Source organism: Mus pahari, chromosome 6, assembly GCF_900095145.1.
Source record: "Mus pahari chromosome 6, PAHARI_EIJ_v1.1, whole genome shotgun sequence".
NCBI classification, from domain to species: Eukaryota; Metazoa; Chordata; class Mammalia; order Rodentia; family Muridae; genus Mus; species Mus pahari.
Genome location: NC_034595.1, coordinates 11,292,754 through 11,306,810, shown reverse-complemented (window position 1 = coordinate 11,306,810; position 14,057 = coordinate 11,292,754).

Genomic DNA, 14,057 nt, shown 5'->3' with positions numbered 1-14,057 from the left:
TTTTCGTTCCGTTAAAAAAAAAAGATATTTTATAGTTTTCCTTGTTCTCCTTCGATTGGTGATTGGGTTAAAAGTATGTTGTTTCATTTACAGGTATTTAGAGAACTCTCAAATTTTTGTCTATTATTATTATTGATTTCTAACTTAATTCCATCACTATCAGACATGATGCTCTGCAGCATTTAAATATGCTGATTAAATCTTTTGACATCTGAGATCATCTCATCGTGAGTCAGCTCTCCACTGATGTGACAAAATCCTGCCAGTAAACAACTCAGCAGAAGGGAAGGCTGGGAATTTCAAAGTCTCCACCCGTGGGTCTCGGTCCTGTGGCACCACAATACATCATGACGGGAGGCATGGCAGGGAAGGCCGAGCCATTACACCACACCCAGGAGGTGGAGAGAGAAAGACAGAGACTGGCGCGCTGCCTCAGCAGGAGAAGCTCCTTGTTGCTAAGTATGATCCAAACGTGATCCCCAGAGCCACATTGTGGAAGGAAAGAACTGATGAAACTGATTCCTGCAAACTGTCCTCTGACCTACACACACACACACACACACACACACACACACACACGCACGACACATGACATACAATCGATTGATGTAATAAAAACATTAAAATCTTCTGAGAAAAAAGAAACAAGCTTGTCTCTCATTTCTATGAAAGTATCAGAACAGGAGTTCAACCCCTACAACACCCCAAATGTACAGAAATAAACCTAATGTCTACTATGAATACCCAGCTGATTCCACACAGCTACTATGGAGCCCAGCGCAAAACGGAGCCCAGTGCAACTTTCTTGCCTGACAGTCTGTGACTGGTTGCAAGGTTTGGAGGAAATCCAGCTGTGTCACAGCTGTCGTCATTTCCCCAGGGATAGACTGAGGCCTTTCTTAAAATTGGCACGCTTCACAGGCTAGCAAGAAAGTCAAGGTCCTCACAGAGAGCGCCCCAGAACAGAGTTTCTCAGAAGTTCAGCCACCCTTCTGAGAAGCAGGTAGAGAGGAATAGTTGGGAGTCTGTGGGGCAGATATCCAAGGATCATCCAGATCAGAGAGACCAGCCAGACTTAATGTTTCAGAGACTAGCTAGAAGGAACAGTAAGGTTATTCATTTCATTGCTAAGTATGTTCTCCGTTTAACAGTGTGGTGTGTGTGTGTGTGTGTGTGTGTGCATTCTCACATGCACACATGTGTATCAAAAAGCACATGGGTACATTTCTAAAACTAAGGGTGGGTATAAAAGTAATTAAGGATGCAGAGAATCTTTTAAGATGCTAAAAACAGTCCTTAAATTGATCATAGAGATTACATAATGATAGAAGATACATAAGTATATCAAAACCCACCAAATGTATGTGTAAATAAATGGGTGTGCTTTCATACATGTTATACTTCACATATTTATCACAGAAGCATATCCATAGGTATTTCTAGTGAAAAAAATTCCCTTGGGGGTTCATACAGTTGCTGTCCGTTGGCACTGGACCATAGAATGCTCTGGCATCACCAGTGATGTCAGAGAAGACTTTTAGCTGGACTCTGGTGACAGTTTGACCTCAACAGTCATACTGGTGGCAGGGGCCCAGACCAGTGCCTCTGGATTGCTGGTTCAGGGGGCATGACCCTGAGCATTTGTGGAGAGGGGAGGGTGTGGTCAGCTGTTTCATTTGGGGGCTCTCCTGACCCTTAGAAGACCGAGATGTGCCCGACTGCACAGAGGACGAAGTTGAAGTCACTCTTCTAGAAACTGCCTGGTGCAGATGCCGTGGTGACAGATATGAAAGGATGGGCCTTTGGTAAGAATATAGCCTCTTGGAGCAGAGGCTCTGATCTAGCAGCTAAAGCCAGCTAGAAGTGAGAACTCAGGCCTTACAGGTAGAAAAGGGCCTGGGGGCACAGGAGAGGTTTGTGGGTTTAGTGTCCTTCCGGGCCATCTTCCGATACCTATGAGCGCGGGAGATTAGAAAAGTTGCCTCAGAGTCCGTTTCTCATCCCCTCAAACTCTCTTTCCTAAGGGGGAAAGGGAATTCTGAGAATTGATGATGAAAATTTTCAAATAAAACCTGAGCCCAATTTTTTTTCTCTTCTATTTATTAGCCAGATCAAGGACAAGGAGGGCTTAAAGCTTGTTTGGGGCCTCCATTTCTTAGTCTGTTCAAACAGGTACAGTGGCCCCTGGGTTACAGGGTTGGATGGAGAGTTAGGTAAGACAGTTCCACCACCTGATGGATGTTCTCAGAGGGAGCGCACACTTGTACCCTGCCAGGCCTCACTCTGGCCTTTGCTTTTGAGAGGGTGCGTTGCGATGTGCATTCTGGCCTCGTATGACTGCCTTGTCTGTGATCTAACTTAAGGAACGGGCAGAGTGGTTTTCTTACTCTGCAGCTGGAGGGAGAAGCCTGCTGTAGTAAGTGCTGGTGACTAACCGGCCTTTGTGTGGGTTTGCCTGTACATCTGTGCACCTATACATGTGTGTGTATGTGCACGTGTGTGTGTGTGTACACAGACAGGTCTGTGTCTGTACCAGAGGCTAACCTTAGGTGTTTTTCCTCAGGACTCTTGTATACCTTGTTTATTTGTTTGAGAACAGGGTCTCTTTCCAGTTCGGACCTCACCAAATAAGCTAGGACCTGCGCGCCTCTACCTCCCTGGTACTAGGATTACGAGTGTGTACCACTATACCTGGCTTTTACGTTTTGGTTTCTCGTTTGGTTGGCTGGTTTGGGTTGGGTTTTTAACTTAGGTTCTGGGGGACTGAACTCTGGTCCTTGTGTTTACAAGGCAAACACTTCACCGGCTGAGCCACCTCCCCAGCCTCTGTACTCCTAAACCTGATAAACAGCTTCAGTGCAGTAGCTGGATATAAAATTAACTCCAACAAATCAGTGGCCTTCCTCCGCCACTCTCTTCAGAAGCAGCCAATAGCAGGAACACGGGACAACAGTCCGCAATTTTCTCCACAACCAACACCCACTAGAGGGCAGTAGAGCAGAGACTGCCACCACTTCCCTCCCAGAACCCTCTCCTTGTGTGGGAAGCCGGGCAAGCAGGGACGATTAAAGATGGAGAGCTCCCCAGGTTCCGGCCAGACCTAGAAGGCAGAGTGCCGGTGGGGCAGGGTCATAAGGAGCAAGTATGCTGGGCCCCAGGCTTTATCATAGATGTTTATTCTTCCCAGGTGACCTCGCCACGCCCATTCCAAGGCCACTCCACCCAGGGTGGTGCTCATCAGCCAGAAGGAGCTAAGTCTGGTTGCTATTCACTTCTTCCACATTTGGCTTCGTACTATAAAGCAGTTCATGGGAGCTGGGGAGGTGACTCTTTGATTGAGCCCTGGCTACTCTCGCAGAAGTTCATCTCTTGGAACCCTCATGGTGGAGTACAAACCTCTGAATTCCAGTGCTCTCTTCCGGGCTCCTCGGGCTCTGCACATGCATGCTGCACTTGCACAGATGTGGGCAAAACGCTCATAGACATAAAATCAAAATAACTGTAAAAGGCAACCCAAAACTCAGGGATCCTGGAGCCACCCATCTTCCCAAAACCCTTTAGATTGTCGTGTCCCTCGCTGGCTCCAACACTAAAGTCACAAGAGAACCGGAACTTGCCGGAAGCCTCCTAAGTCCATTTTCAGCGAAACCTTCTGATCCGGGGCTGGTCTCAAGACGCAGGACTGTGGCCGTGTGTTACTGCAGGGGGGGGGGGGGGGGAATTCACTCAGGTGAAACTAGAATCACCCCTTTGCTCATCAGATCTCTGTCTTCGGCCTCTTAACGTAGAACATGGCTCAGCTTACCAGACATAACATCTGGAGCGGGATCCTCCTGGCATCACCTGAATTGGCTGCCCTGAAGACATACTTTGTGATCCCTGAAAGGTATTCTGATTGCCCTGCTCTGTAGACTAGGTAGATGGTGGGGTCTCACCACACATGTGTTTATACGAGCCTGTGGGACAGACTTTCAAGCCTGAGAAGACCAACCTGCAGCGGGATCCTCAACCTCCCAATGCCCCTGGATCAGGGTGGATTCAGTAGAGGCAGGGGACAATTTTATGACGGTAGGATTAGTACATGGGCTCTTCCTGGCCTTATGAGGGCATGAAGAGTCAAACTGCAGGTTCAGAGGGCAATGTGGCTGGGGTGGTGGGACCAGCCACGGTGTTTATTAAGCAATGCAGCAGAGTGTGCATGGGGAAGGGGCCTCTTAGAAGGTAGAGAATGCTGTGTGAAAAGGAGAAAGGAAAATCTGGGGCATGAGACAATCCAGGTCCTCACAGGGCACACATGTTGAAACAGTGGTCAGGAAAGGAGAGAGAGAAAGAGCAGGCAGTTGGTCAAGGTGCCTAGGGAAGTGGTTCCCAGAGAACACAGCACAGAACAGCTGAGGCTGGGACATCCCTGAGGCCCAACCCAGGTCACATTGAGCTGCCAGTCTCTGGGGACACAGTCGGGTGATGGGGCCGGAGAGTTGAGAGTTTCAGAACGCACAGCTGAGCAGCCTTGTCCTCACACAGCTTTTCCTTAGTAAGTCGGCCAGGTAAGACTTTTGAGTTCACTGCCAGAGGCAAGACAATGGACTCAACTTTAGCTTCGGGTGTCTCTGTGCTCACCCCATTACTAGCAAGTCGTGGAGACACAGGCCTCATGCCTGAATACTCAATCAGGCAAGTTAGGCACTGGTATCACGGTCCCGGGCGCTTGTCCTGGGAAGCAGACATTTCCTCCAGCCAGTGCTGTGTAGCATGCCCTGGCCTGGAAAAAGAATCAAGGGTATGGACTGAAACTCCCAAATTCCCAAATACTGGTTCAGTTGCACCTTGGAGTCACCTTAGAATTTGTCAAAGGCTTTTTTAATGGAGCCTTACCTTGACCTTAGAGACACCCAAGAACTGAGCAGGCCAAAATTGTTGCCCACAGGAACCTGGGCCTCTCCTCCCATTATCAGATTCACCTGCCCTTTAACTTGGCTCACTCCAGCAGCAGTAGCTTGTTTCTCTGACATCATCCCTGCCCCTCCCATCTTGCGTTCCATTGCTTTCCTAGGCAACGTAGAACAGTCCTAGCATCTCCACTTGGTCTACGGTTGCAGACTCTCAGGATTCCAACAGGCTCGTGCAGACCGTTTGTGTGATGTCTCCGGACTTGCTGAACCTCTGGGAGGGACTAAGAGCTGATTTTCCACTGGAAGTGTGGGGTGGTGACTTACATGATCACACGGAGATCATGCGCCTTGCTGCCTACTGGACAGCCGCTGGCTGCTATGTTAGCCCTTCACATTGAACTTGAAATGCATTAAAATTAAGTACAATTTAGGGCTAGGGGGATGGCTGGACAGTTAAGTGTACGACTTACCGCTCTTGCAGAGAGTGTGGGTTTGGGTCCCAGAGCTCAGTCAGGCTGCCCATGACTCCAGTTCTGAGGAATCTTAACACCTTCTTTGGGCCTCTGAAACTACCTCTGGTGCACGTGTGGTACATGTGAACCACACACATACACACACAAATTTAAAAAGTACATTTTTAATTTTAAAAATATAACTTAAAAGTCTACAGTTTAAAATCTGTTTCCCAATTGGAATGTTCCTCTTTTAAATACTTGGTAGGTAATGTGCAACCAGCAGTCGCTTTATTGGGGCACTCAAATACCATCTCCAGCATCTCCTCCAGAAGAGCCTTGGGGCATGGTGACAGTCATTCATGGTACCTAGGTAGGGAGTCAAATCACTGTCCTGCCTATAGTTCACTCTGACCCTGACTTGTCTTCTCATTTTCTGCCACCAGCTCATTCCAGCCCCCAGAGTGCCTGGAACCCTTGGCACTGAGATTCGAGTGAAGAATGAGATAAGTCCTGAGAATGTTGGCAATTGGGCTTGAGTCCCCTCGCAGATGTATACTGGATACCCAGCAGGAGACTTTTGCATGCTGAGCCCTCCCCAGCGTGGTTCCCACAATGACAGGACATCATTGTCAGGAACCAGAGTGTCCTCCAACCTCTCATTTCCAAACCAACTTATCATCAGGCACAGGTCTCTAGGAGCTTCTGGCGTTTCAGAGACCAAGGAAGGTCAAGTTTGCTGAAAGTTCTAGATCCCTCTGGTTTCTCTACACTCAGAGCTTACCTTAGGAGAGCCCTCGTTCTCTCACGAGCTCCCACACAGCCCGCTGCCCTGGTTATGCTCTGCTGAAGCAGTCTTGCCCATTGTGGCCTGCTAACTGGTTTTCCATGCTAAGTAGCCATCCCTCTTCCATGGAGGGACCGAGGCTGCATCACCTTGACCTTTAGAGCCATACCCCTCAAGGCTGTCTAGATGTGGCCTCCATCCTCCTTTTAAATCTTATGCTGTCTGTAGTGTTTCTGCGCCACGCAGACCGGCGCCATGTCTGCATGGGCAGAAAACACCTTGGGGTGGGTTCGCACTGCAGAGCTAAGCTTCCTGAAGTTAAAGATGATCTGCAAGAAAGATTATTTATTGATTACACGCGGGAGAACCCAACCCTCCCCCACATGTCCCATTGTCCCTGCTGAGTGTCTCTCAGTCGCAATGTTGCATGTCCCAATGTCCCAATGGCACACGGTCCGATCCTCAGCGGAGCTGTGTCTAGAAGGCGGGTCCAATTGAGTAGGCGTGACAACATTGGTGGTTGGTCCGGGCGACGAGTGGGCATTGACAGTGGGCGGTCCGAGGACGCTGTGTTCCGGCTGATCCGGGGAGCAACCCCCAGCGTGCCTGTAAGGGGCACAACACAATGCTCAGAGGATGGCGGGAGAGACCCAACAGCTGTCCTTCATCCTTATCCCTGAGGCTGGGGTGTACTCCAGTTGCCTTGGTCCCTGCCTCCCCACTTAACAACTGGTTAATTTGCCATGCACACACAGCTTCCAGGTACCCTGTTCTTCTGGCTGTGTGTAGGTGCTACTCAGTCACTGCTTCTGTGACCCCCAAAACCCAATGGGATGGGTATCTGACTAGTTCTCCTTTTCTGGGCTGCTTTAGCCACAGCTGACCCATGATAAAGAGGGAGCCAAGTCCTCACAGCCCTTCCTATTGAGTATACATTCCAAGGTCCAGGCTGTGGAGACCAGCCACCAAGTCCAAGCCAGGATCTCCTCTTTTCCTTAAGTAGAGTCTGCACAAGAGGAGCCAGGTCCCTCCCTTTTTGTAGGTTTGTCCCCTCCATGTCAGACAGGTGTTTCTAATGGGCACATTCTTCCTTCAGTAAACCCCTCAAAGGGCCTTGCTCCCCGGGTTAGAGGCTCTTTCAATTGGGAAGTTGCTGCAATCTTTCCCTTTCAGATCTGAAAAAAAAAAAAAAAAAAAAAAGTGAGGACCAAGGACCTTCTTGCTGTTTGGTAACCAAAAACAGGCTAAGCCCTCGTGGATAGGACAGAATGAAAAAAATGTGGAAGAAAAATAGATGGTGAGAAAGAATTGACATGATTTTCCTTTAACATCACTCTATCTTGGTCTGTATCTATTCTGCTACTGCTTTGTTTAATAAAGAGTCCATGGGAATGGATTAAAAACCAGACATGAAAGGCAATGCTCACAAGAGGACAAGCAAGAAATGGGAAGTGTCTAAAATGGACCTGTGTTCAATTTCACAGACAGCCAAGAAAAGAAGCCTATCTCCCTGGGAGGTCAATTCACACCTGTTACCACTGGCAAGATTTGAAAAGGACGAGGTCTCTTCAGTAGTGGATAACTACTTTGCCAAAAAATTGAAGAGTTTAGGGACTTGCCCTTGCCTTGAGCAATTTGACACATTTTATATTTATGAATGAATGTTGCAAAAATATAAGGTATTTGGGTTGTGGGTGAGGGTTTCTCAGGGATTAAAAAAAAAAAAACAAATCAGATACAACAGATACAGGACACACAGCCACCCTCTTCCTTCCCATCCAGTTCCATGGGCCTCAAGCAGGCCTGGGTCAACCCACAGCCTTGACAGAGAAAATAATTTTCTCGGTTTGTATCCAAGAGAAGAAGCAGCTGTCTGTCCTTTTGTAGCCTCCCGTCCCTGCCTCGCTCTGGAAAGGCAGGAGAAAACCCTTTGATTCTTGGGAGAAGATCCTGTATTCTCACCCTAGCCTTTTGGAATATAATAAGCCTCTCTCCAAAAGCCATAATTTGTCTCAAACTTTTGAAGCAGAGGGAGGTCTCCAAGATGTAGAACGGAAATACCTGGGAGGTGGGGATGTGGCTGTCCCATCTAACATCTTAAGAACATCACCTGAGATGTTAGCCAGGGCCTTAACTACTTGATCCTCTTAGGGAGTTAACTGACAGTTTTATTATCCTTATGGATCAGAGAAATAAAATATAATAGATGGGGTAAAAAAAAAAAACCACACACACAAAATCTGGGCTTCAGGGAAAAATCAAGGTAAATTGCTGTTAGTTGGCCACCCAGGTCTGTGTCCCAGAAGTATTAAGATACTCTAAAGAGCTTTGGCTTACCAAAATATAAGATAAAAACCATCACACCAAAGTTGGACAGGGCAAACTTACAGAAGGAAAAGAGCCTAAGAGAAGGCACTAGACCCAGAGTCGCTGGTTCCCACACTCGGAAGTCTCATGAAAATAAGAAAGCCTGAATGCTATAATGTATATGCAGAGGACCTAGCTCAGAACCAAGGTTTTCACTAAGTTGCACAGAGTGTAGTTAGGATTTTGCAGATGGAAACACACATCCTTACAATTCTCCAAGGGGAGGAAGATACCGGAAAGTCAGCGCTCTGGCTGACACGATTGACTCCAGAAATTCCACTTTGTGGAGTCGTGATGAAGATGAACCATGAGGTCAAGAGGAGATACAAGAATTACAGTTACAGGATGCCTGAGACTGGCAGACCCAAAAGCAACACGGGATAGGCAGCAATGCCACGGAGGTCTCGGAGTGGCAGACCTCCAGAGAAACTCACCCTGCCCCGCACCACAGGCTACAACTGGAATTTCCCGGCTTTTTATTTCTGTAGGTCGTAAAGCTGGACACAGTCAATGATGGTTTTTTTTTTTTTTTCTTCTTCCCCAGTTTGGCCAGCTTGTGTCAGTGTTTTTGTTTTTCTTCCAGTTTTCCTTTAAGAATATGTCCAGGAGGCTGGTCCGAAGGTAGTGAGTTATCTCAATTGATGGTTTACAGTCAGTAACAGATTGAACTCCTGTTCTACACTTTCCCCCCTTCTCACTACTGCTCTTGACTAGTCTTAAAAAAAAAAAATGTCCAGGAGCAGACCTGAGCTCAATGGGGTACTATTGCATTGTGCTAGCTTGTTCTAACGTGGTCCTTTTATATCCTGGTCTGGAATACTCTGTTTACTTAAATGAAAACTGCAAAACACAGCTCTTGTCCCAAAAGGAATAAGAGAATTGGTCTTGAGTCAAATACGAATGACCAATGCACAGAAACTCACGTGGAAGTGACCTTAAATGTGATGGTACTCTCCTCCACGGAAGAGATTACAAGACCGTTCATACACAGAGAACGAAAAGTCATATAAACGCATTTGCCCAATACATTAGTGGGGACATTAGATACACAGTCACAGAAGAAAAAGGAACCTTCTTCAAAAGGACACTCAGGTTGGGGTTTGGGGTTGGTGGGAGTTAGTGGTCTGACACGGTGAACACATCGCCAAAGTTTTGCCTGATGGTAATAATGCCATCGGGCCAGATACCAAGACTGGTCCTCGATGGCTTGTAAGGAGGACTGATGTTGTCTAGAGGTTCTTTTTGCACTTGATTTACAACAGCTCCAGTCTCCTGGCCTGGATTTCTGATTGGTCAGTTACTACAGAGTCCTCCATGTGAATGTGGCCTTTTCAGAAAATGACAATTCACGGCATGGGGCAAGATGTGGAGACCCAGCAATGTGGTCTTTGGAAGAGTGTGGACAAGAGTTTAAATGCAGCCAAGGGGAGTATGCACACCTAGCTCAGTGCCAGCGGAAATTCCGTGTGTTTATGTTAAGGAAGAAACTGCCTCTGTGAGTGGACAGGGCAGGGCTGCCATAGGAAGAAGTGGAAGTATATTTTTAGGAACTCAGATTTATTCACTTAGCAAATAACCTACTCTGTGCCAGGTACTGTATTCTTCCCAAGCTTAGGTGCTGGGCAGCAGCTGGGATACCAGCGAAGTTGCTCTCCAGTTGCAGGGGTGAGGAGGCATTAGAGTCAGACAATGTGTCCCACCATGTCAGGTGGCAGAAATAATCTTGATGAAAAACTAAACTGGGTGTCCCAAAGATGGGGCTGCTATTTTCAATGGGGTGATGAGGGAAGGCTTCTCTTTAAGGGGCAATAACTGAGCAGAGACCCAAAGAAAGAGGGATGCCAAGTGCTACGGTGGCGAGCACCATTTTATGGTTTGCTTCTACTCTGTTCTCCAGACACTAGGGTTAATAGCACAGCAAACCCAACCCTAGCATGTTTAGGTGATGTTCTAGTGTGAGAGGACACCTGGGTCCATAGTCTGCCACCTTAGTTTCTCTGCATTCCAAGATATTATAATGATATATTTAATATATAATACATATAGTTGGTAATCAAAATTGATAAAGAAAAATGGATTTATTTACAGTTTGGACAAAATGGGAAAAGACAAAGACTTTGATTTTCTCCTGCAGCTCCCTATAGTGTATTTTCATATGTGCACAGAACACACAGAAAGGAAGTGTGAGACTCAGGATCCTGCCAGGTGCAGAATTCTGGTCCCCCACCCCCACCCCCACCTCTCTCCAGGGAGATGCTGACAAAGTACTAATTTTGCTTTACTTCCTCCGGGTTTGAATGTACAATGCTCCACCACCACAGAACAGAGGTGTAGCTACCATCTGCCTTTTCTTCCTGGAAATGCACTAAACATTGCTGTTTATTACCCAGAATGGCACTGTTCCGAAACATGTAAGGTATGGGAGAAAAACGTAAAATGCCCAGCTCCTGCTTTCCTATTGTGTGACCTTGACCCTGACTCCTCTGTAACACTGTCACTAAAACAAGGAATAATTTCATCTATCCCACAGAAACAGTGCATTTTAAAGAATTCATGGATGTCTGGTATAGAAGTGTTAAATCTATATCTGATGTTGCTACTAGAGAGTTGGTTCTTGTTGAACTTGGGGAGTTCTTTACCCCAAGTGTATTGAGTATAATTGACAAATAAAGCTTTCCTGTATTTAAGATACAGTGTTTTGTTTTAATCCACGCACTGGGAGATGATTACCAAAACCAGGCCTGTTGATATCAGGACCACAGCTTACCCTTCTGCATCAGGAGATATCTAAGATCTACCATCTCACAGTATTCCCAAGTTTCCAGTTATCATGACTCTTTGCAGTCAGTCTCATGGTATCAAGTCTCTAGAGTTAATTTTTATGACTGATACTTGTTCCCTGTGACCAAGATCTCTCCATTTCTCAACCCTGATTAGCAGAAAAATGGATCTTTCTGGGATATTCACCAGAGAAAGCCAATTGAAAGTCTTTAGCTTAGACTTAATAAGTCTTATTAGCAGGTTGGTGACTGCATACACTGGATGTTTGAGACCCAGTGTAGCCCTGAGCCTTCCTCATGGTGAGCTTTTTAAGCACAAAAACTGTGATCTGGGTTGACATCAGTTAACAAGAACAGTTGGCCAGAAACAGAACTAGAGAGTAGGGGAAAGGTTTGGGCGTTTAGAGGCTTTCCCAAAACTATATGGACTTTGATAGATTTAGACCTTCATTTCCATTTTGTCAGATGTGCTGAGTCTTGCAGCCTGAATGGCACTTCCAACATGGAGTCAGCTGTGCTAAGGTCTGCAGGCCTACCAAGGTCTGGGACCCTGTTACATTCCCCACGGGTTTTAGTGAATGAAATCATGGACTCGTGTTTTTGTTTAAGATTTCAGGGTCTCATTGTTAATCCAATCCGAATGAAAAAGGCCCAGTCAGTGCAGATAGCAGCATAGTTAGCCCAGGGAGACTAAGAGAACAAGAACTGATACCGATTATCTGACTTACGTCTTTGGAGTTATTTTTTTTTCCCCAGCTATGGCAAGATTTTTTTTTTTTAAAACTCCTGATCAATTAGTACAGAATTAACCAGGTTGGGTTTTTTTTTTTCCCAAAGCCATACATAGTTTTATCTCATGAGAAGTCTAAGCCTTTCCCAGTTTGTAGGATCATCTAACTGTTGTTTAAATTCAGAAACAGAAATTGTAATACCTCTAGATTCTGATCAACCTGTCTACTTAGCATCAGAAGAGGATTGGCTAGCCAAATCATTAGTCCATGCCCATCAAGTAGTCTCGGGGACTTGGTAATATTGCTGTTATCCAGCTGAATTAACCCATGAGGCAGAACTGCGGGCATCAGTAGGAGAAGAAGTGCCTAGGTTAGAGGGTTAGATATTAAACAAGTTTTAGCCCCTTCTAAGTCCTCTCACATTAATTTGGGCTGCCCACAGCCACAGTAAGTTTTGTCAGCCAATGGGCTGATGGACTGGTTAGTTCCTCTTTCTATGTAGTTCAGGGTCCAGGTATCTAAGCATAACCAGCAATCCTGGCTAACTATTGTTTGGGAATAATTAATTCTATCCCCAGGGTCCCTTCCTGTGACACAGAGTCTGACTCCCCAGGTTTTTTCTATTTCCCAAACGCCAAATTCTTTTTAAAGGAAATTTTCAGGAAGCCTGTTTTACAACCCCAAGTTTTGCAATAGAAACTCCCTTGTTTCTGGCAATTAGGGGGAGCCAGCCATAGGTCATGCATAAAGCTGTAAATTCTGTATTCCTAACTCAAAAGATAAATTCCCATATCTTTCTCTTTCTCCATACAAGCAGACACTTAGCGCCAGCAAGTAAAGGTCAGGATGGAATATGGGTTTCTGGTCTGTAGTCACACAGGCTAATCCCTGTCTCTATCTTCCTCACTTTCCAATCCAGGCCTGAGGGCCGTGCAAGATGGACCATGACCTTGTATTCATACCTGTGGTGCAAAACAAGATTCAGGAGAAGGTAGCGGGGCAGAGAGTACAAGGACCCAAAACCCAAAGAAACCTGACCTTCAATGGGTCCATAGTCCAGAGACAAACCATTTATTTGGCAGCAATGTCTGTGGTTTGGTTTGGTTTGATTTTGGTTTTTGTTGTTGATGTTGTTGTTGTTGTTGTTGTTTTGGGGGGTTATTTTTTTTTTTGAGACAGACTCTCTCTATGTAGACTTAGTTGTTCTGTAACTTACTCTGTAGGCCAGGCTAGCTTCAAACTCACAAAGATCCATCTGCCTCTACTTCCCAAGTGCTAAGATTATAAGTATGCCACCACTACTTGGTGGTGGTGTTTTTAACCAGGTTTGAACTGGGTTTTCATTGCTTACAACAGTCATGAACTATGCAATATGACCTCACCCTTTGGAAGAAGTATTGTCGTCTATATTGGTTCAAACAGCCCAAATTTGGTACAGGCATCAGAACTGCAGACAGAGGGAGGCCCAGAGTTTTCTCTATACGGAGTTTTCTCTAGCATCAAGACATTACTATAATCTAAGAACACTTTGACTCGCTCTTTGACAGCTGCAAAGTAGGGGCTGAGACCAGCAACTGCACTTCTCTGTTCAGCAGTGAAACTCTTCCAAGAGAAAAATGTGTTACTTCTTGTGTTCTATTGAAGAAATTCATTTTTCCATTGGAGAAAATAGAAGAGGAAGAAGAAACCTGGGTTTGAAATGACTACTTAAAGTTCACTGTTCCATCTGTTTATCCACCCATCCATCCACCTATTCACACATCCATCTACTCATTCACTCATCCTTCCATTAATCCATTTGACTCATTAGCCACCCAGCCTACCACAAGTCCATACATTTATGCATGTGTATCTTAACTAGGCAGCAGTCCAGCTATTCGATAAACACTACCTGTGTGCTAAGTGCTGTACCTCTAAAGACAGGCTTGCCCTTGTTTTTAAACTCAATAGAGGCCTAAAAGGAGAAAAAACAGATAACCAAAACAATACCATAAAGAGAAGAGCTAAGACAAATGTTGATTCAACGATCCCACCCCCCCAAAAAAAAA